Source organism: Macrotis lagotis, chromosome 1 (genome assembly GCF_037893015.1).
Source record: "Macrotis lagotis isolate mMagLag1 chromosome 1, bilby.v1.9.chrom.fasta, whole genome shotgun sequence".
In the NCBI taxonomy this organism is placed as follows: Eukaryota; Metazoa; Chordata; class Mammalia; order Peramelemorphia; family Peramelidae; genus Macrotis; species Macrotis lagotis.
The window spans coordinates 630724691-630746510 of record NC_133658.1 but is presented as its reverse complement, the minus strand read 5'-3'; the positions used below and the strand labels follow the sequence as shown (position 1 = coordinate 630746510).

Here is a 21820-nt window from a genome sequence, read left to right as displayed (position 1 = left end):
AAATGGACAAGTGGTACTGGACTTCGATAAAGATAATGCTGTGTGATGCTATTATTTTCATTTCTGACCTTTATTATTAAAATTGTCTTCAGATAGAAAATCAGTGTATGTATTATGATTGTGCCTTGTTCTTCAGGGTCTTTTTGAAATGTCACATTCTCCAAATCCTTCATGATCTCCCAAGTCAGAAGTGATATTTCTGATCTCTATAATCAAATAACACTCATATCTCTTAGATTTCCAAATCATACTTAATATTGGAAGTATTTGTGTACATATATTATTTGCCTTGCTAAGTTGCAAAAATTTTTAAGGTTTCATTGCATATTTTTTGTAGCCTTAGCACCAAGCATTATAACTTGAAAGTAGTAGGTGCTTAATAAATCCTTGGTAGATTGATACTATATGTATCATTACTCTTTCAAATTATTTCCAGAAATGAACACAATAGATGACTTATTTACTTTGAATAAAATTTTTTTCTTTGTGTCCATTCATCTATTTCTTTCCCAGTTTTTCTAACATTAAACCTACTGGATGGACTTAGCTTTTGGCTTTATAAAATATTGTTAATTCCTCCCATGAAAAAACTCAAATTTTATTACAGATATTTTCTGTTTCTTTGTCTTCCATTGACAATTTATTCACTCTGTTCATTCTTGAGCACTTTTCCTCTAATCTATATTAGCATTTTCATTTGCTTATTACTTATGTTTTATCTAGTTACCTTTATGAAACATGTTTTTCTGCTTTCCTGTTCTATCATGGCAGCCTCTATATCAACAGATCATAAAGTGTGAGATGCAATAAGCCTTAGTCTTGAACTTGTACAACCACTCCAATTATAGAAGAGAAAACTGAGGAACAGAGAGAGTTTAGTGAAAAGCCAGCTAATTCAGACATAGGAATGAAAGAAATTTAAATGTCCTTTGTGCTACCCATATATATAATATAATTTATGTGAAATACTTCCCCCTATTTTTAGTGTATACCTCTTTCTCACCCTTCCATTCTTCTTCCAAGATCATCCCAGCATTATAGATTATCATCATGTTCTCTGTTGAAGCCCTCTTTAATAGTCCTAGCAAGGATAAAATTTTGAGGGATTACATGTATCATCTTTACACTTAGGAATGTAAAAATATTTAATCCTTTTAGTCTCATATTTCTCATTTGTTTGTCACCTTAACTGTTTGAGAAGATTAAGAAAAAGGTTAGAAAATATGAGACATGTGAACTTATACAAAGTGAAGTAAGCAGAAATAGAAAAATAAACTATAGAGTATACCAAAATGTTATAAAAATAATTCACTATGCAAATCTTAGCTATTCTGATCAATACAACAATATGCCACAACCCCAAAGGAATAAGATTTTACATTATCTCCATATAGAGAAACTGATGGACTCAGAATTCAAAGTGAAGCATATTTTATCTTTTATTTTCTTGCTTTTTTCACAAGGTTCACACAGAAATACGTTCTACATGAATTCCTATATATAATGGAAATAACACTTCTTGGCTTCTCAATTGTTGAGATAGATGATAAAGGGATGAAGAGTATTTGGAAGTAAATAGTAAAATATTATAAGTTCAGTATCAAAACTGTCTGTATTAGCTAAGAGATAAAAAAAAATAGATCAATGGAACAGAGGAGAAATACAATTTCCAGAAGCAAATAAATATAGTTACCTTGTATTTGACAAACTTAAAATTTGGAAGAATTCATTATCTTGTGAAAACTATTGAAAAACTAATTACAAAACTTTACTGTAGATCAATATCTTACACCATCTATCAAGATAGGGTCAAGATTGTTACATGACCTAGAAACAAAGAGGTATATTACAAGAATATTTGAAGAAAGTGGAATATATTTTTTCACACATGAATAGGTAAATAATTTTTAATTAAACAAGAGTTAAGGAAAAGAGTGGCTGGTAAAAAGAATAATTTCAATTACATTAAATTAAAAAGTCTTTGTACAAATAAACAAATGTACCCAAGATCATAAGGAAAACATAAAATTGGAAATTAAAGATAGTTTCTTAGATAAAGGTCTTATATCTCAAAACCATAAAGAACTTTGTAAAATATGTGTGACTATGAACCATTCCCCAATTGATAAATGCTTAAAGAATATGAATAGGCAGTCTTCGAATGAAGAAATCAAACAAAAAATAAAAGAAATCAAAAAATATTTTTTCAAAATCACTAATTATTAGATAAATGTAAATTTAAACAACCTGGAAATGTCATTTTTTTCCACCTATCAGAATGGTTAAAGTTATCGAAGGGGAAAAATGACAAATGTTAGAGGGGATGTGGAAAAATTGGGATATTAATGCACTGTTGGTGGAATTGTAAAGTGATTCAACTATTTTGGAAAGCAGCTTGGAATTCAATCCACAGAGTTATTAAATTGTCTATATTCTTTGGCCTAGCAATGCCCAAAATGCTTAGGGAAAAGGGAAAAGAACCTATATATTCTAAAATGTTTATTGTGCTTCTCTTTGCAGTGACAGAGTACTAGAAATTATAAGGATATTCATCAATTGCGAAATAACTGACCAATTTGTGATCTATGCATAAGAAATGATGATCTTGGTGTTCTTAGAAAGAGATGGATAGACTTGCATTAAATAATACCTCCCTTATCTATCATACTCTTTTTCAAATTGTTCTAATATCTAAAAAATATAATTAATCTCATATTTATTTTATACAAACTGGGTTCGAAGTGCTGTGGTAGAGAAGAAGGTTGAAAATACAAAGTCTATTCTAATTAATATTTTTTATTTGTAGAATTCATACTCCATTCCAACTCTTATATAGCATAATCCTTCTATTTCCTTGGTATTTTCAAATTATTATAATGAGAGAAAAGTTCATTAATAGGAACATTATGTAGTACTACAAAGCAAAGATACTAAAGAAATTAAACTGCAAATAATCTAGGTAACAATATTTTTCATTCATAATGATCCATTTTTTCAACACATAAAGTGCATTTTCCAACTGGCCAAAACTACAGTCAAAATGAAGTAACAATGATTATACATTGTAAAGAAAACTGTTTTAGTAATGATAAGATTAATGAAAGTAGATTGTTGGTGACAAATATACTCATTCTTTAGACAATGAATGGAAGATTTTGATTTATAGAGATTGATTTTTCAAGTTGCAATGTTTCATAATAATTTTTCTTGAAATTTTTTTTTTCTGAGATTTTGCTACTTCCCCTTACCTGTAAAGAATACAGGCATTCATTATGGATGATCTTACTGCAGTAATGACACATTTGGCCTTTAGAGATAGCTGTAAAAAGAGTTTAGTTTATTTAAACTGTAGTTAGATGTTACTTTTTATTCCAGTAAAATGTGTTAAAGTACAATAAACATTTTTTTCTTCTCAAATTATTGATGAATTTCATTGTCATTTGAAAGCAGAGATGGTCTTTTTAAAAGAACAGAAAATCAATGTTTTTAAAAAAGTCATTGCTGTGATTCAAAACAAGTGTTAAGAGGTTCATGAAGCATACAATATGAAGTCACCTGAAGGACACAATTGTGAACAGAGAATAATACAATTACAATCAGTTTTGTACAAAGTATAATTTGTAACCATGAAAGTGAAGTAAAACTTGATGAAACCAAATCGCTTAATCAAAAGATAACTGATAGACCTTCAATGTGAACATCAAGAGGTTTAGGATGGGAGTTTATTTAAAATTTGAGTTTGTTCTGGGAAAGTAGATCCTGTTAAAAATTATGCTGTTTAATTTTTTATACAAGTAGAATTTATTGCTTTTTGAATTGCTTCTTATATTTAAAAAGCTCAATATATATCAATTAGTCATGATAATTCACTAGAACTTTTTGTTTTAATTGTTGTTAGGCTTTTAGAGAATTTTTTAAAATTTTTCATTTGTTATTTTAAATAACATTTCTTAAAAATTAATGGTCCCTCCAATTGCCCATTTTTTATTGATCACATGTTTTAAAAAGTGAATAAGAAGTCACCTCTAAATATATTTAGTGTCAAAACAAATCCCCATATTATGTATATCTAGAAATATATGGACCCTTTATAATTTTAAACACTTTTCTGTAAGGAGTTGAAGTTTTCTTTCATTTGTCACTGGAATTTTAAAATTTTTCATGCTTAATTTTCTGTACAATAATGTTATTTGATTAATTGTTCTACTTTTTCTGCTTATTTTGCTTTGCCTCTGTTAGTAAAAGTCTTATAAGTTTCCTCTGAAATTGCTTATCTCATTTTTATGGCACAATAATATTCACTAAGACCATAATTTGTTTAACAGTCTTCTATTAGTTTCCTATTTTTGGACTGTGAAAAAAAAAAACACTGCAAATATAGATCTTGACCTTTCTCCTTTTCCTTTGATTTTTCTAAAAAATTAAGCCGCATCTTAAATTGTCCAAATCCAAATCCAAATGCTAATTAAATATATATATATATATATATATAAAATCCATTTTTTGCTTTTGTGATTCAAAGACATCAAATAAGTGTCTAGAACAAGGAGACTCAGAAATGAAAACAAACTTCAATTGAACAAATAATTTACTGGTATTTAAGAGTTATTTATTCTTGTGTTCTGTCCCCAACATCATAAAGGAGAATGGATTCATTATTGCTAAAATATTCATAATGAAATTGCTAAATGATATGAGCTTCTATAATATCATAATATACTATTTAAATAACAAGTATTTTCATAAAGATTTCAGAGCACTGGATTATAGAAGCATTTACCTTATTGGTTACTGAGTTTACAAAGCTAATGACTCAACACCTTATTAAAATGTTTATATGTATATGTATGTTTGTATGTATATCTGTATAGATTGAATGACCTCTATTTTCTTTTGTACTTGTAAATTCTTGTTTATTGATCTTGTGGGACTCTTGATAGATCCTCATATAAATTCCCTACTAGTCTCGGACTTATCCAAAATACTTTTCTTTTTTTTTCCTGATACCAAAATTATTATTGTGAAGCAACTCATAAAATGAAAAATGATATTGAGCATTATATCAAGTATATATCAACATTACATAGATGTGAAAATAATGCTGTAAGGTAACATCATTCACTATATTTCCTGACTGATCCTCCTTAAGTCTTGTAGTCACTGACTACATTATTGAAGGTCTTGAAAGAATCAATGTCTACATTATCTTTAACATCTTCCTCTTTATTTTTTTCTTTTTCTTCCTTCTGAACCACCAGAGAAAGTGTTTCTGGCAATACCTCAGTGCAAGATATAACACTTATACTATGGTCATATTTCTCCTGGAAATGAGCCCCACACCAACTTTATTCCTTATAAGTACTGATATTAGCCTATCAACAGTTATATAAGTTTGACAAAATATTGACAAAGGAATGATCTCTTTCCCTAAAGGGAAAAAAAGACCTCAAGCTTCCTAAATGGAGGACAAAGTGAAACAAAGCAAAACAAACTTTGGGTATTTACATATTATACACGCACACACACACACACACACAGACATATATATATATATATATATATATGTATATATACATATATATATATATATAAATATCTAAGACTATTACATATATAATACATATGTATGTATATATGTTTAGGAGCATTATTAAGGTCCAACAACAAAACACAAATTCATTCACAGCTTCTCAAACTTATATTTAATCAGTTCAAGCATTCTTACTCACTGAGTCAAAATCATGAAATTGCCCCTTTTAATAATTATGTTTGCCTGAACTTCTATTCCTTAATTCTAGGAAACTTGTCATCTAATATTTCTCCTTCTTCTGGTTCATGTGCTTTTTATATACCTCTTCATAAGCTGAGTTCATCTTCAAATATACTTTCCTATATGGAGTAAACTAGTTTTTAAAGATTATCCAAAAGTATGGTCTTTGTGCATATGGAAGTTACTTCCTTCTTGCTTCTCTCAAAGGATAGACTTGTAGCTCTAGTGACTATTTGGCTATATGTATTCAATTGGATTAAAAACCTTGTTTTTGGTCCATTTATTTTGTGAAAAGGTCTTTGACTTTCAAGAACCATTCTTTACAATAGTCTTCTTGTGTCTAAAATTCTGATATAGGAAAACGCTATTTTTGTAGTGGGTTATGAATTCAACAGACCTGTAAGTAGAATTCCAATAATACAGAGATTTGATGTCATAACAGTTATCTTGAAAATGATTAGAATTTATCACTGAACATTACACCCAGCAAAAAAAGCAGAATGCAAAGACAATTATTTCAAATAAAAATTATTTAATCAATAAGGTAATTTATTTCAAATTTAGCATTTACATTTCAAAAATGGAAAGTATTTTTCTATCTTATAAAGATCCTGGATTTGAAATTAGGAAATGTGAATTCTTTTGCTGCCGTTGAAATTCATTAGCCTTGTGACTTAAATAAGGAATTTAATTTCTCTGACCATCAATTTCTTAATAAATAAATGTATTAGAGTAGAGATAGTTGATATTCCTTTTATTTCTTCAGATCTACTTTTACTATGATGTGGATAATTGTCTTAATCTCCCTGATTCTTTCTGCAATTCGGGGAATATAAATTTGGCTTTTGTACTGAGTAAAGCTATCTGATTTGAAAAAGAACTTAGAAAGAAATGAAGTTTGTGAACATAATTTGAATTTTGAGTCTACAAAATTAAAAGTGGACTCCAAAATATTTTGTATTCTAAAAATGTGGAGGAAGGACAGTGTGTATCCCTTTGATTGACTGTATGTTGCACTAAATTAGCAGTATAAAAATCAATAATTTAATATATTTGAAAGTTGATGCTATAATAATGTGTGTATGTAATATTTTAAAAACATACATCATGTTAAGTTGTATCCCTGTTTCCTAAAATGGGGTCACTGATTGGGCAAGGGAAGGAAATAAACATTTATGTATAACCTAGCCTGGACCACACACTTGATAATTTTTTTTTCAAATAATATACCATTGGATTTTTTCAACAACCTTAGGTAGGTGCTACTATCTTTATTTCATAGTTAGGAAGACAGAAATAAACAGAGGTTAAGTGATTTGCCTAGGATTTTACATCTATTTTCTGAGGCTTCCTTTGAACTCAAGATGTCCACACTCCAGACCCAAATCTCTACATACTGTACCATCTGCTGCCTTTGTGGGAAAGATATGTACACATACACGCACATACAGACATGCACATACACATATAGATATGTATACCTGTATTTATCTGAATGTTTTCATATACATATATAAGTATATATACATAGTATATATGTAAAGAATGACATATACATGTATATTATGTAGATATGAATAATTATAAATATATGTTCTTTTTTCAATTAATATAATTATGTGGTGAAAAAATTTACTAAAATGAATTTAATTCTTTTTATGTAGCTAAAAGTTCTTGGTATAAACTTATTTTATATGATTAAACACTTGTGCTTTCAATAGCACTAGTATGCTCCCTCTATTGATTATCTCCAATTTATCTTTTATATTATTTTATTTGCTCATAGTTGCTATCAAATTGTATCCATCATTAGACTGTGAGCTCTTTGAGGACAGAGATTTGTCTTTTGCTTACATTTGAATTCTTAGTTACTATATAGTAAACTTATTCCTATGTAGGATACTGTAGGACTAGGCCATTAACAATTGCTTATTTATCGACTATTATACTATTTTGGTTTCTTTTAGTTAGTTGGTCATAGATGTATTTTCTATAGTAAAGTAACTTTCACATCATTTTATATTTAATCACTTGTTTATTACACATATATATATACACACATATATAAACTATGAATACTTTATATGTGTGATTTTTGATGGTAATCATCATTCTTAATTACTTTTGGGGTCCAATGCTTTCTTTATGCCCCTCTTATAGAGACTTTATGATTACAGATGCTGGGAGTTTATGTAACTTTTATATCCAATGTTAAAAGTTGCAAGGCCACTTAAGTGTGAAATTAAAGTCTAGAAAGAGATGAAATGGCTAAAATAGCTAAAACATTACCAAAAACCTCAAACAGTACAATTGATCCTACTTAATTACATGTTTAATAATTTTATTCCAATGTAAAAGACTTTGGCAGTATACTAATCCATTTCATATTCACTGTCACCATATACCTATTCTTTCTTGTTTGCTTTACATCTCATTACCGTGTATATAAAATTAGTATCTTTGGAATTTTTATTATATTATTTCCATATAAAATGAGCAAAATTCTAATATGTGAATACTAAAAGACTCATTAGCATGGTTTATAATATATCTATTCATGATAAAAAGCAACTGAGAAAAGGTGATATAAAATAGCACTTTCCTTCTAATATAAGAGGAATCATGTTCAGGATCATAAAATATTTTAGGGAATTCAGTAAACCTGAAATACAAATAAAATAAAGGATAATACTTTGTATAATTATGCTTTAACAGACTACATTTATTTTAATTAAATGACTGACTTCTTATTGTTGTTTTCACCAATAGCTTTTCATATCTATACATTCAAAATGTAGAATGTTTATATTCAAGAATAAACTACATTCTAAGGGTATGATATCAAATTGGTGATGTCAAGGCAATTAGTACTTGAAAAATGAACTAAGAAGAGCAGCTGTGGATATCATTAATGCTGTCATGGAATACCTGTGGTTGTACAATTTTGCTAAAACCATTAAACCATTTGTTCACATAATTTGTATATATATATATATATATATATATATATATATATATAAATTACTTTGATCATTTCTATGCTTGCTATCTTATTGTTTCAGATATTGGCCAATTATATATGCTTCTGTACAATAGGAGTAGAATACTTTTCTTTCTGACACCAAGTTAAGGGAATGTCCTTCAATGGTAGAAAGCTGGATGCTGTGTCACTAGGTGTCCTGTTAAATTGTATTATAATTGGTGTAGTGAAATTTCCACTTGACTTTGGAAACAAAAGATTCAATTCTTACCTTGTATGTTAGTTCTTTTACTATCTTATCTTTTGAAAGTAACTTAACCTCCTCAGGTTTCAGTAACCTTTTATTACTGTAAAATAAATATATATCTGGAATAGATAGCTTCTTAGGCTCTCTTCTACTTTAAGTATATGGTGGACCTATGAATTAAAAAAAGATCTTTTACTCAAGTCTTAGAAATAATTTTTGAAATAATTACCTGGTTGCCCAAATTAAATGTGATTGGCATAATGGGCACAATGATTTCTATTAATATTTATCAATTTAATGCATATTGCTACATTCTATTCCTTCAATATTTTTTATGCCACAGAGTTGGAATAAACCAAGTATGATTCTAGTTTATCTGTTTTATTTTTTCATAAAATTATATATCTAATGGAAACATCAAAAGAGTGATTAAAATTGAGGTTGCATGAGATATCATGATGTACTGTAAAAATTGTTTAAAAATCTACTTCCTGTGAAACTAAATACAGCACTAATTTAATTTGCATTATTACCATTTTAAAATCTGTGTTATTAATATTATCTTTACCTTTTAATTCTAACTATAAAATAATAAAATAAGTAATAAAAGCAATAAAATGATAAATCAAGCTTTGATTTGTAGTATTTTACAATTTCTTTCATTTTAATTTTTATTTATTTAGGCAGTGGGATTAAGTGACTTGTCCATTGTCACACAGCAAGGCAATTATTAAATGTCTGAAATAGGATTTGAATTCATGCCCTCCTGACTCCAGGGCTGGTGCTCTATCCATTGTATAGTAGCCCCTTACTAATTCCTTATGTGTAAATTCTAAGATTCAAAATTTAATATCAGCTCCCATGAGTGAAAGGGCCATATTTTATTTGTTCACTTAAATTTTGTTCTAACTAAATGCTCTTGGGCTTATTTTATTTTATTTTATTCTTGGTCATTGTCAAATTTACCTTCTAAAAAGGTGATTAAACTAATACATATTTTTTATACTTTACTCTTTTTAAAGATTAGCAAATCAATTGCCAAAAGGTATGCTTGCTTTTTCAAAGTTTCTATTCAGAAATGTAGCTACTGGCAGAGCCAAGATGTCAGGGTCCAGGCAGGTTCTTACTGAGCTCTCCTCCAGATCACTCTAACTGCCTTTCAATAAGGATTCTACCCAAAGGCTAGAATGGCAGAACACAGAGGACCATAGAAAAAATTTTCTACCCCAAGACATCTTGGAATATCAGTGGGAAGGGTCTGCTGCCCCTGCATGAGACAGGAACGCAAAGCAGCCCTGGCAGCCCAGGAGTGAACTGGCCCCACCATCCAGGAAGAGACAGCCTGATGACTATCAATGGTGCGGTGATTTCCAGGCTTCAGCTCAGAGGTTGCCAAGAGACTGGGAAGGTCAGCAGGAAAAGTCTGCCACATAGTAAGAGTGGAACACAGACTGGCTCAGGATTTAGAAGTGCATATCCATCCCCAATGGACCAGGAACAGACACTGGGAATCTCTGAATTGGCAGAGGCAGCTGCTTCCATAGCTCTCAGTCCATGGATGATGAAGGGATCAGAAGGAAATTATAGGGGTATCTTTGCTATCACTGAAGCAGGACTCTAAGGATTTGCCCATACTAAGATCTGGATCACAGTCTTGGATCCAGGTCCCAGGACAAAGGAGTAGAAACACAACAGAGCTTTCTGCTTGCAGTGGAGCAGGGACCCTCCTCACATTTCCAGGGAAGAAAGGAGTACTTGTAGTCACCTTCAGACCAGAGAATCAGCCAGAAGAGGGTACAACCCTCTCCTTGGATCTCAGAAGACCTTGGAAGACTTGGAAATTTGCAGATCCCAAGAAGTATCTCTGAAAGAGCTGTAATACCCCTCAAAACTTGGGACAGTGCAACCTCTACCCTGGAAGCAGAGCCTTGTGTTAATAGAGTTAAAATGAAGTTATGGTCTGGAGAAATGAGGAAACAATAGAAGAAAAAAATCTGATCATAGACAATTACTGTGATCATCAGGAAGTTCAAAATCCATACTCAAAAGCAGATGACAACTTTAAAACTTCTAGATTCAAAGCCTCTTAATAAAAATATGAATTGTTTTCCATGCATGGAAGAATTCAAAAAAGATTTTGAAAATAAAATAAGGGAAATAGAGAAATTGGGAAAAGATGTGAGAGTTATATGAGAAAATCATGAAAAATGAATCAGCAGTTTAGAAAAGGAAGCACAGAATACTGAAGAAAATCAGACTTGGACCAAATTGAAAAAGAGGTCAAAAAAGTGAATGAGGAGAATACTTTATTTTTTCATTTTTAATTGACATAATATTTTTTCCAGATACTTGTTATGAAAGATTTTCAACATTCATCCATATGTATACTCCTATTTTAAAATTACATAATTTCCTTCCACCTCCCCCCCCTTAGTGATGTACAGTCAGGTAAATATTGTACATACACATTTGTTAAACATGTTTACAGAGGAGACAATTTCATAATGAGAAATTAGGATTAAGGGAAAAGAGGGAAAACCATGAGATTAGAAAGAAATACAAGAGAGAAATTTTTTTAAAGTGAATGTAATGGCTGCTAGGTGGCCACAATGGATAGAGCACCAGCCCTGGTGTCAGGAGGACCTGACTTCAAATAGAGTCTCAGACAGTTAAGAATTACCTAGCTGTATGGCCTTGGGGAAGCCAATTAACCCCATTTGCTGTGCAAAAAAAATTTAAAAAAAAAGCAAATGTGGTGTTCATCAGATTCTGAAGGATTTTGTTCTGTTTTTGTTTGTTTGTTTTGTTTTGTTTTTCTTCCCCTGGATGGTGATAGTATGTCCATAGCCAGTTTAACAGGGTTGTACTACCTCTCTGAACTGCTGAGAGAAGCTGCATTCATCAAGGTTGATCAACTCACAATGTTGTTAATGTGGAAAATGTTCTCTTGGTCCCGCTCCCTTTGCTCAGTTCATTCCACGCTTCTCTAGAGACTGAACATTTATGTATGGCTTCTTAACAAACTATAATATTCCATAGTATTCATACTATGGAATTCCATAGTATTCCAAGTTATGTACCATAACTTGTTTAGCCATTCCCCAATGGATTGGCATCCCCTCAATTTCCAATTCTGTGTCACTAAAAAAAGAGCTTCTAAGAATATTTTGGAACATGTGGGACTTTTCCCATTTTTTAATTTCTTCTGGATATAGGTCTAATATTGGAATTGCTGGGTCAAAAGGTGGAATCAGTTTGATTATTCTTTGGGCATAGTTCCATATTGGTCTCCAGAATCGTTGGATCATTTCACAATTCCATCAGCAAAGCATTACTGTGCTAATTCTCCCACAACTGAGGAAAATACTTTAAAAAACAGAATTGGTCAAATGGAAAAAGTGATACAAAAGCTCACTGGAGAAAATAAATCCTTAGATTATATAATTGAGCAAAAGGGAGCTGATAACTGTGAGAAATCAAGAAAAAATAAAACCAAAAGAATGTAAAACCAAAAGAAAACATTTAATAAATAAATGTTAAAACTTGTTTTTAAAATGTAACTGTAATAAGGTAAAATCAAGTAAAGGAATGTAGTTACTTTGTCTTCTGGAGATCACAAATTTTAAAACTTTTTTCCTAATAGAAAAAATATCAGAAATACATAAATATTATGACAAGACCAATATGACCGGTATTCATTTCTTCAAATAATTTATGGGACTCAAGCAGAAGGAAATAATGGAATAATTCATAACCTTTTGAAGTTGAGGATCATCACATCCAACTATAGCAAACTAGTAGCTGATTCTCAGCAATTACAGAGATCTTTCTAAACAATAAATTCAGTGGATTTCTTAAATCCCTGTATACTTTGAACTCTTCTTCTCCCTAAAAATAATAGGTTTATGATTTATTTTTAATTGAAGAATAACTGCGATATATTTAGGAATATTTAGAAGAGAATACAAGAGCTTATTTTTGCTCAGACAAGGATTTTATTATGTAAAATAAACTATTTGAACATGAGTTGTAGAAATTATAAGAGATCAATGTTATTATTTGAGAAGAAAATTCTCTATCAAAAAGCTGCTCTGACTATATTTATTTTCATCAAAATAATAAAGATTACTAGAATGATAGCTTTAAAAAATTGAAATCTGAGATAAAAGTTGTATAATCTTAAAATAATATACTTTGGTCCTATACTAGGTAGACTAATCAATGAATTATTCAACAAACATCATATAAAGCACATATAATATGAAACCATGATAAGACCTAGGGATAACTTTAAAAAAGGCAAGAATATATTTTCCTGCCCCAGGAAGCTCATGTTCTTACAATATAGAGATCACTAAAGTGAGGTTTTGTGTATATATATATATATATATATATATATATGTATTATTGCACATAAATTTATATACAGCTATTTAGAGTGAGTTTATATATATGTATTTATATACAGCTTTATAAATTATATATATATATATATATATATAATTTATATAGCTGTACATGAATATAATTTCAGAGGTAAGGAACAAGTAACAGGAGTGAGGGAAGGTAAGACCTCCTACAGGAAGTAATCTTAGAGCTGAGCATTCAGGAAGGTCTAGAAGCAGAGATGAGGAAGGAGAGTATTCATGTATGGGAGGAGAACCAATTAAAAGACATAGAATTAGGAGATGGAACATTGTTCAAATGGTACAGCAAGGAGTCAGTATTACAAGATTTTTAGACTGTGAGGAGAGGAGCAAATTCTTAAAAGATAAAAATGCAAAAAAGGGGACAAAATTGAAAGGGCTTTAAAGACAAAATTATTTTATATTTGTTTCAGAAGCTAAGATGAACACTTTCAACTTTATTAATATTGAAAATATATACTTTCAAATAAGAATTTCTTTTATGTTATTTTTATTATAAATAAAAATTGAATTTTCATCTAAAGCAACAACTTCAGATCATGGGGCTTAGGATTAGACCTTATTATCATGCGTTATGTTTGTGTCTCATCCTTCTATGCAGTATTTTTCTGGGGACAGAGGTCTTATTACCCCTACCTCTTAGGATAATGCTTGTGAGGAATTAGTTACTTTATTTTTACAATGAATATTCTCATATTCATGTCAATACTTTTAAATTCTTCCCATCATCTCCATATTAGATCACTGTAGTTTTTATTTTCCTTTTTAGAGTAAAAGAACTATATGAGTTTCTTTATACCCCCACCTGGACTTGTATTTCCTTTAATCTTCCTATTCCTGCTTTTCACCTTCCCTTACTCATCACACTCACACACATTAAATGAACACACACACACACACACACACACACACACACACACACACACACACAAACATATCACCTAATAATTTCCCATGCTAACTACCATAACCATGTTGCATCCACCATCAATGACTCATATTGTGTGTGCATACATGCTCTATTTCAAATGCAGTTTCAATCCTAAGGTTCAGGAATTTTGTGAATGGTTCCTTATTATGAAAAAGTTAGGAATCTAAATTTTATATTAAATCAAACTCTTTACATTTTTGTGACAGAGAGATATAGCATTGATGGAAGGATGGAGCATTACTAGGGATCAGGATCTTAGCAACTTTAAATGACCAGAGGGTCTTCTTTATAAATCTACATTTTTACTTCTTTCTATTTTTGTGTTCAGATTCATTGTTTTATTCAACATCACAATGCTCCCACCTATACCCTTTCACCTTATGTGCACCCCCTTACTCCCCCCAAGATGACAATCACTCATTCTACTATTCTCTCTTGTTTCTTCCTCAAACTGAGGTTCTCCTCATTGACTTGGTCATCCTGACTTCTACAGGAGGTCTCAGCTTAAACTTTTTCCTGCACTATTCCCAAGGGTTGATTTCTACCGTATCAACATCAGGATGTGGGTTACATATGCAGTTATTGTATAAAATAGTCAAATCACAAAAGGAAAGAAACTTTTGTTTCCTGTCCAATTACTCTTGACTTTTTAAAAAAAGAAGTGATAAGGAAAGGCAATGTGAAAATTTATATGTGAAATATGACAAAATTATTGAGGTATGAGATTATATGAGGCAAAACTTAGTTAAAAGTGCAAAATAGAAAATAAAGGATTAAAGGAATATTAAGCAAAATTGCAGAGACACAAGTCAGAATATTCAAGAATCAAAAATTTTAGTCACAAAGACTTAAGAAAGTAATCTTCCCCTTATCTCCACCCCTTTATATATAAGGGGAAAGGGTGCTTCTCTTGTTTTTCTTTGCTTAGATTGAGGGGAAAATAGTTTGTGGTAGGCCAATTTGAATACAACTCATACTATGAAGTTACTTGATAATAATCAAAAATACCAACATCAGAATTGAAGGCAATATACAAAGTTATTAAATATCACGATTTGAGAGCCTACATATGAAGTCAAAGAGACTCATCACTTAAGGGAGATTTTTGATAGATAAGACATACACTCGCAGGAAAATTTCCCCTAGTCACTAAAAATTTGACCATAATAAATTTTGTACCAGGGAGTAATATTTAAGGGATAAATTTAATGAGTTCTTTCCATAAACCCCTGATAATAATTTCAGTTCCTTCTTTCAGAACAGTCAGCAGTTCTCCATGTCATGAATAGATAGACAATCAACATGGAAGATTAGAGAAACAGATTATCCTAATTACAGTCCTGACTATATCCAAGATGATTTATAGCATCCAAGAGAACAAGTTAATGAGGATTCTCTGGCATAGGTCACAGGAGTTAGGTGAAAACCATAAAAATGTAGAAATTATCATTGTTTCCTAATTTGTCTTCAAGGAACTGAATAAAACAAGTTGTCAACTCATTAAATCTTTGTTTGGAGACTTTTATCTTAAAAAAACTTGCTATGTGACTATCCTGAATGATGAAAAGGAAAAGTTAGGAACTTGGAAAACAAAGAACCCAAAGGCATAGGATGAATTCAGGCATCAATAAATAGACTGATCATGCAGTAACAAAGATAATTTCAACCCCTGACAGGATGTACCATAGCTGTTTATTATTAAAAGATACTATATAAAAAGCAGATGCTTGACTGTATATCAATACTGCATTTTATATCTGATCTCATCAATGAGGGTACTCTCTCCCAAAGAACATAAGGAAATTCATCCATGCCTTCTTAAAAATTGCCCATGTTTCTACCATAAATTCTTCACAGAGCCGTCTCTCAAAATGCTGGAGGTGTTCCTCAGGATTTTTTGGCTTCGTATATCAATATAGCATAAAAGGGATAACCAATTAGTTATCCCTTGCTCTTTTTGCATAAGCAATCCATGTCCTTTATAAGGCATATCATAACTCTTTCAATACAACCTATGCCACTTCTCTTCACTTCTTCATTGGGAAAGTGGAATTTGCTATTTGCAGTTTATCTCTACCGCCTTTGATTCATCTACAAATTGAAGTCCATTGTAGTCTATAGTATATCATGATTTACAATCCTACACACTCACCATGTAAATATTAGAAATGGAAAGATTAGAATCATTCAGGATCATTGAAATAATTCCATATTAACCCCAAAGCAGAATAGTCTACTCACCTATTAAATTCTGGATCCAATTAGTTGTCCATCATTATTATCTGTTCAAGGAATAAACTGATTTAATTTATAGACTAGCCACCTGTATAAAATTAACTGAACAATATATCATTCAACCATATTTTGTTATTTTCCTATGTATAAAGTTATACTTTATACTTTTCAGTGATTATGGATTATATTGAGAATGTTTTGCAATGTCCTATTCTTTTTATGTTACACTTTTTTATATCATTGACAAAAAATTCTGGAAAAACATCATCTATAGTGAATGGTCCTTTGAAAGGGAAAAAATAAATTAGTATATATATATGCTATTAGTATGTATATATATACATACATATACATATGTATATATACACTTACAATGTTTCAGGATCTTTGCTGATCACTTTTTACCAATTTGATCCTCACAATAACCCTGTGAGGAAGTGGGTATATTATAGATTAAGTTACATGTTCAAGGTGACAAAATTAGAAGTTACATGTTCAAGGTGACAAAATTAGTAAGTGTTTGAAGCCAAATTTGCGATCCATTCTTTCAAATTTTTCTTATGAAAATTTTATAGCCATATATTTTAAATTCTAAAAATGTTTCTGGCTTATATACATTTTATTTTATTTGTATCATGCTCTTTCAATGAATCTTGAGGTTTGAAGAATAAAAACTGGAAATGAAAAAATTGTTATTTAGCAAAATTTTATGGAGACGGTACTATATTTTTATATTTCATTATGATGTAGGAAAAAGGATAATTTTGTCCCAGACTGCATTTGGTGACACAGAAAATATTTGTGAAATTGTAAAACAGTTATTATAAGAATTCTGAATGGTTATATAGCCCTCAGATTCCCTGTTAGGTGCCTGGAAATCAAGAAAAGAGTCTGTTAGTGTGGATTTCCAAGGATAATAATACTTTACATGTAGAGACTCCTGAAATAAAGGACAGTTAGATGGTGCAGTGGAAGAGTGTCAGTTCGAGTCAGGAAAACTTGAGTTCAAAACCAGCCTTAGAATATTTAATATTATATGACTTTGAGCAAGTCAATTAATCCTGTTTACCTCAATTTCTCATCCTTTTCAGTATCTTTGCCATGTAAACCCAAAATGTGAATAAGAAAAACCAAATACAATTGAAACAAAACAACAAAAGTGTAAAAAATCACAAGTGAGTCTTTTTTGAATGAGAGAGAGAGAGAGAGAGAGAGAGAGAGAGAGAGAGAGAGTCTAATAGAGCCAAACATATAAATTGCAGAAAAGGAAGTATACTAAAACCCTTTGCTTTGTTTTCTTTGGTGAAAAAGATAAATTTAAGAATTAATATATTTAAGTAATTAACCTAAGAAATTAGTATCTTTAAGAAAAAAGCAAACTGCAAATTTCAGAAAAATATGTAGTTTAATGGGAATATTACTTTATTGTCTCATTTGATCTTTGTGAAAGCAAATATTTCAAAACACATACAAGAACCAAGTAAAAGGTGCTTTGGAGAAAATAAGGATAGAATTATAATATTAAGCAGTCCTGTCTTTAAGAAGCTTACTTTCTTTTTCACTTTTTTTGCAAGGCTATGGGGTTTAAGAGGCTTGCCCAAGGTGACACAGCTAGGTAATTTTTAAATGTCTGAGGCCAGATTTGAACTCAGGTACTCCTGACTCTAGGCTTGGTGCTCTATCTACTGTGCCACCTAGCCACCCTAGGGAAGACAATAGAAATAAATTTATATGCCATTTTCATATATTTGCCTGGGTTTATATATATATATATATATATATATATATATATATATATATATATATATATATATATATATATTATGTTTATGAGAGCCATGATCAGGGAAAGGAATGTATAGGAAAAGCAAAAGGATGTTTCATTGATCTCTAGGACATTCAGTTGGCAAATCCTTTTACTCTTTTCACAATCAGCAATATTTTGTAATATGAATGGGAACTGGGAGACATAAAATTGAATATGAAAATGTAGCTAGATCTGGTAGTCAGAGAAAGACTGTCAGACATAGTGAAGTATTGGGTTAACCTGCATCTAGCTACATTTTTTTCATTTTTTCAAAAGTAGATTATTTTCATTTAAATATGTCTTGTATCAGGAAATAAAGTAAAAGCAGCAAGATTATCTCCTTGCTCAGATATGAGTATTGTTTCTAAAATATTGGATCTTTGAACATTTTTGCCCCAAACCCTTTCTTGTAAGTTTCTATCTTTATCTTTTTTTCTATGTCCATTATAGTGTCCAATAATCTCCTAGGTACTAAAGTGACAAATGCTTAAGAGAGTATGAGCAATTGAGGGAATCAGGAAAAAAAAACTTCTTATAGATCAACAAATTATCACATTTATTGAGTAGAAAGAAAAATGTGGAAAGTATTCAGAGTTCAAAGCAAAAAACAACAAAAGCAATGTTGAATGAATGAACAATTGAGACTTATTAAACTTTGTCATTACTTTTACATGTCCCTTCTGATAATTATTTTCACCAGCCTATTTGACAGCAGCAAATAGCAGCAGAATGTTCCAGCTACAAATTGAAATTGATTGCTATATTACAAGATTATATTTCAATTGAATAAATATGATTTCTAAATCTTACTATATCCATAACTTGAAAATTTAAGAAAAAAGTCTATTTTATACTGAATAATCTATAGCTTAAGAAATTAATTTGAATAAAGTAGCTTAACTAACTATATATATATATATTAGAACAGTTTATAATCAAGATTTCAGAAGATTGACTTATTGAACAAATTCACTTAAAATTGAAGAGTTCACTGACAGATGAAAAATACATATAAAAACACATTTTTATTCACTTATTTACAATTGATTAATAAAATTATTTTACTTTATTGAGAAAGAAGTTTGACCTAGTTATGTAAAATCTAATAGCATGCTCCCATTTATCAAATCTTTTCAAGTATTACCCTGGACATATGTAATATAATATAATGTCAGGAATAATATTTGCTTGACTTAATTTCTTTCATTTTCTACTATTTGTTTTTATATTTTATTTTAAAATATACATTGAATGAGCTACATTGAAACAATTAATTCACACACTGTGAAAGAGTAAAAGTATATAAACACTACTGAGAGACCTAAGAATGAGTTTTAAAAATAGAATTTTCATATTGTAAATAAAATTTGCTTTCTCAAATATGTGAGCAAACACATTAAAAAATTAAAGTTTCCCAACATAAAATATTATTTCCTATTTCAATTACAAATAAAAAAATGGGTTATCAAATCAACGTAATATTTTAGTAAAATATTTATCTTATATTCTAGACTATATTATTATTATTATTATATATTTCTTCTAATTGAGTCTAGAAAAGAGTCACAAACCCATTCACCAAAATAGTATATTTTCCCTTCTTTAACTGAAGTCTGTCCTTGCCCATCATTTCAGGCAATCAACCATCTTGAGTTGTAGTCCAGAAATTGAAAGAATCACCATTTATTAAGGAGATAGAGCAGATCTAGGCTTTTCAGGAGGTCAGATATTAATCATAATAATTCATAGATCAGAACTGGTAGGGTGATAGACATATCAGACCTTAAATGTAACCTTAGACCCCTCTTTTTACAGGTGATCAGAGTGATTTAACTTACCATATTTATATGAATTTTTCCCAGTGGAAAATATGGGATTTCAAGCTAGGTCTTCTAAATATCCAATATGGTACCCTTTCAATTGCACCATAAACCAGTTAACCAGCAAACATTTATTAAATATCTTATATGCCAGTTACTGTGCTAGGCAGTGGTAGAATAATACAATAAATTAAACAATCTGCACCAATGGTGAATTTATACTCTAATGGGAAGGAATTTCATAAAGGATATATAATTATATGTAGGATAAATTAAAGGGGAATATATATATATATATCTATATATGTATGTGTGTGTGTGTCTGTGTGTGTACATATGTATAAATATATAAAATAGTCAAATACTGCACAATTAGTTTGAAAGGAAGAACATAAGTAATTGAGGGTTTCCTTAAAGTTTTCTCTAAAAGATTATATGATTTTACCATATTCCCTATCATCTCTTAGTAAATTAAGAAATCTAGTTATTAGGCAAACACTTGCACATACACAACAGACTAAGAAGATTAACTACCTGAAGAGGGCTAGGAAAATGGGGAGGAAATAAGTGAAAGAAAAAGTCACTTTGTGAAAATTTAATCCTAACCTAAATCCCCCTTTTTTTCACATTTCTATACCCAAACATACAGACACACACACACACACACACACACACACATGAATAGGGATAAAATATATTAGCATATATTTAAGAAAGGTACAACTTTAAATATACAAATTCATATATGAATTCACACATCCCTAATTATGTACAAGTAAGAAATTTAGTTTGATTAAGTTTTGGAAACAAAGAGAGAGAAAAGTCTGCCCATTTCCATTTCCCATATTAATTTTATAAATGCTTATATAAAATTGTGGTCAAATCTTTGTTAATTATATTTTATATATCTATATCTAGGTCTATGTCTATGTCTATATCTATATCAATATCGATATCTATATCTATCTATCTCTATATATTAAATTTGCTTGGAAAATAAAGTTCTTTATGATCTTCAAATATCTGAAATGCTGTTATGAAAGAAAAGTATGATAGTTATTCTAGGTAGTTTTAAAGGATAAAACCAAGATAGGTATAAAAGAACACAGAATCTGATATTTGGGGAAGATTTTTCAGATCTATATTCTATCCTGTATCCCCCCCAAAAAATCCCCATTATAACATATTCCATAAGTTATCATCTAATCATCCACTCTTTGGTTTGAACACATTCAAGAAGAGGGAAACAACCTCTCTATTCCATTTTTTTCAGACATCTACTCTCATTTCCAGGTCTTTCTAGAGCTTTTGTTTTTATTGTCTTAGCCTTTAAGAATCCATATTCTCCACTATTTCTGAGGAGGTATCAAGGAGGAATTTTATCTGTTGCAGATAACTTAAACCAAAATCAATAGTATTAATAATTGTTTCTGAATAAATTATTGCTTTAAAAAGGGTAATATAAACTAACAACAGTTTTTGACATTAGGACAAAGATGATTGTGCTATTTCACTCCACCTTAAAATATCTATTGGTTTAAGTGGTCATTATAAAGTTGAAAAGAAAATTATCATAGCTAAGGTTATATCACTAATATAAAAT

General features: G+C 30.1%; 1 protein-coding gene across 4 annotated transcripts in view; it reads left to right on the top strand.

The window, feature by feature from the left end:
* The window catches only part of LRP1B (LDL receptor related protein 1B), a 2479914-nt gene that overhangs the window by 469531 nt on the left and 1988563 nt on the right, over nt 1–21820 (top strand). The gene's annotated exons all lie outside the window — the stretch shown is intronic.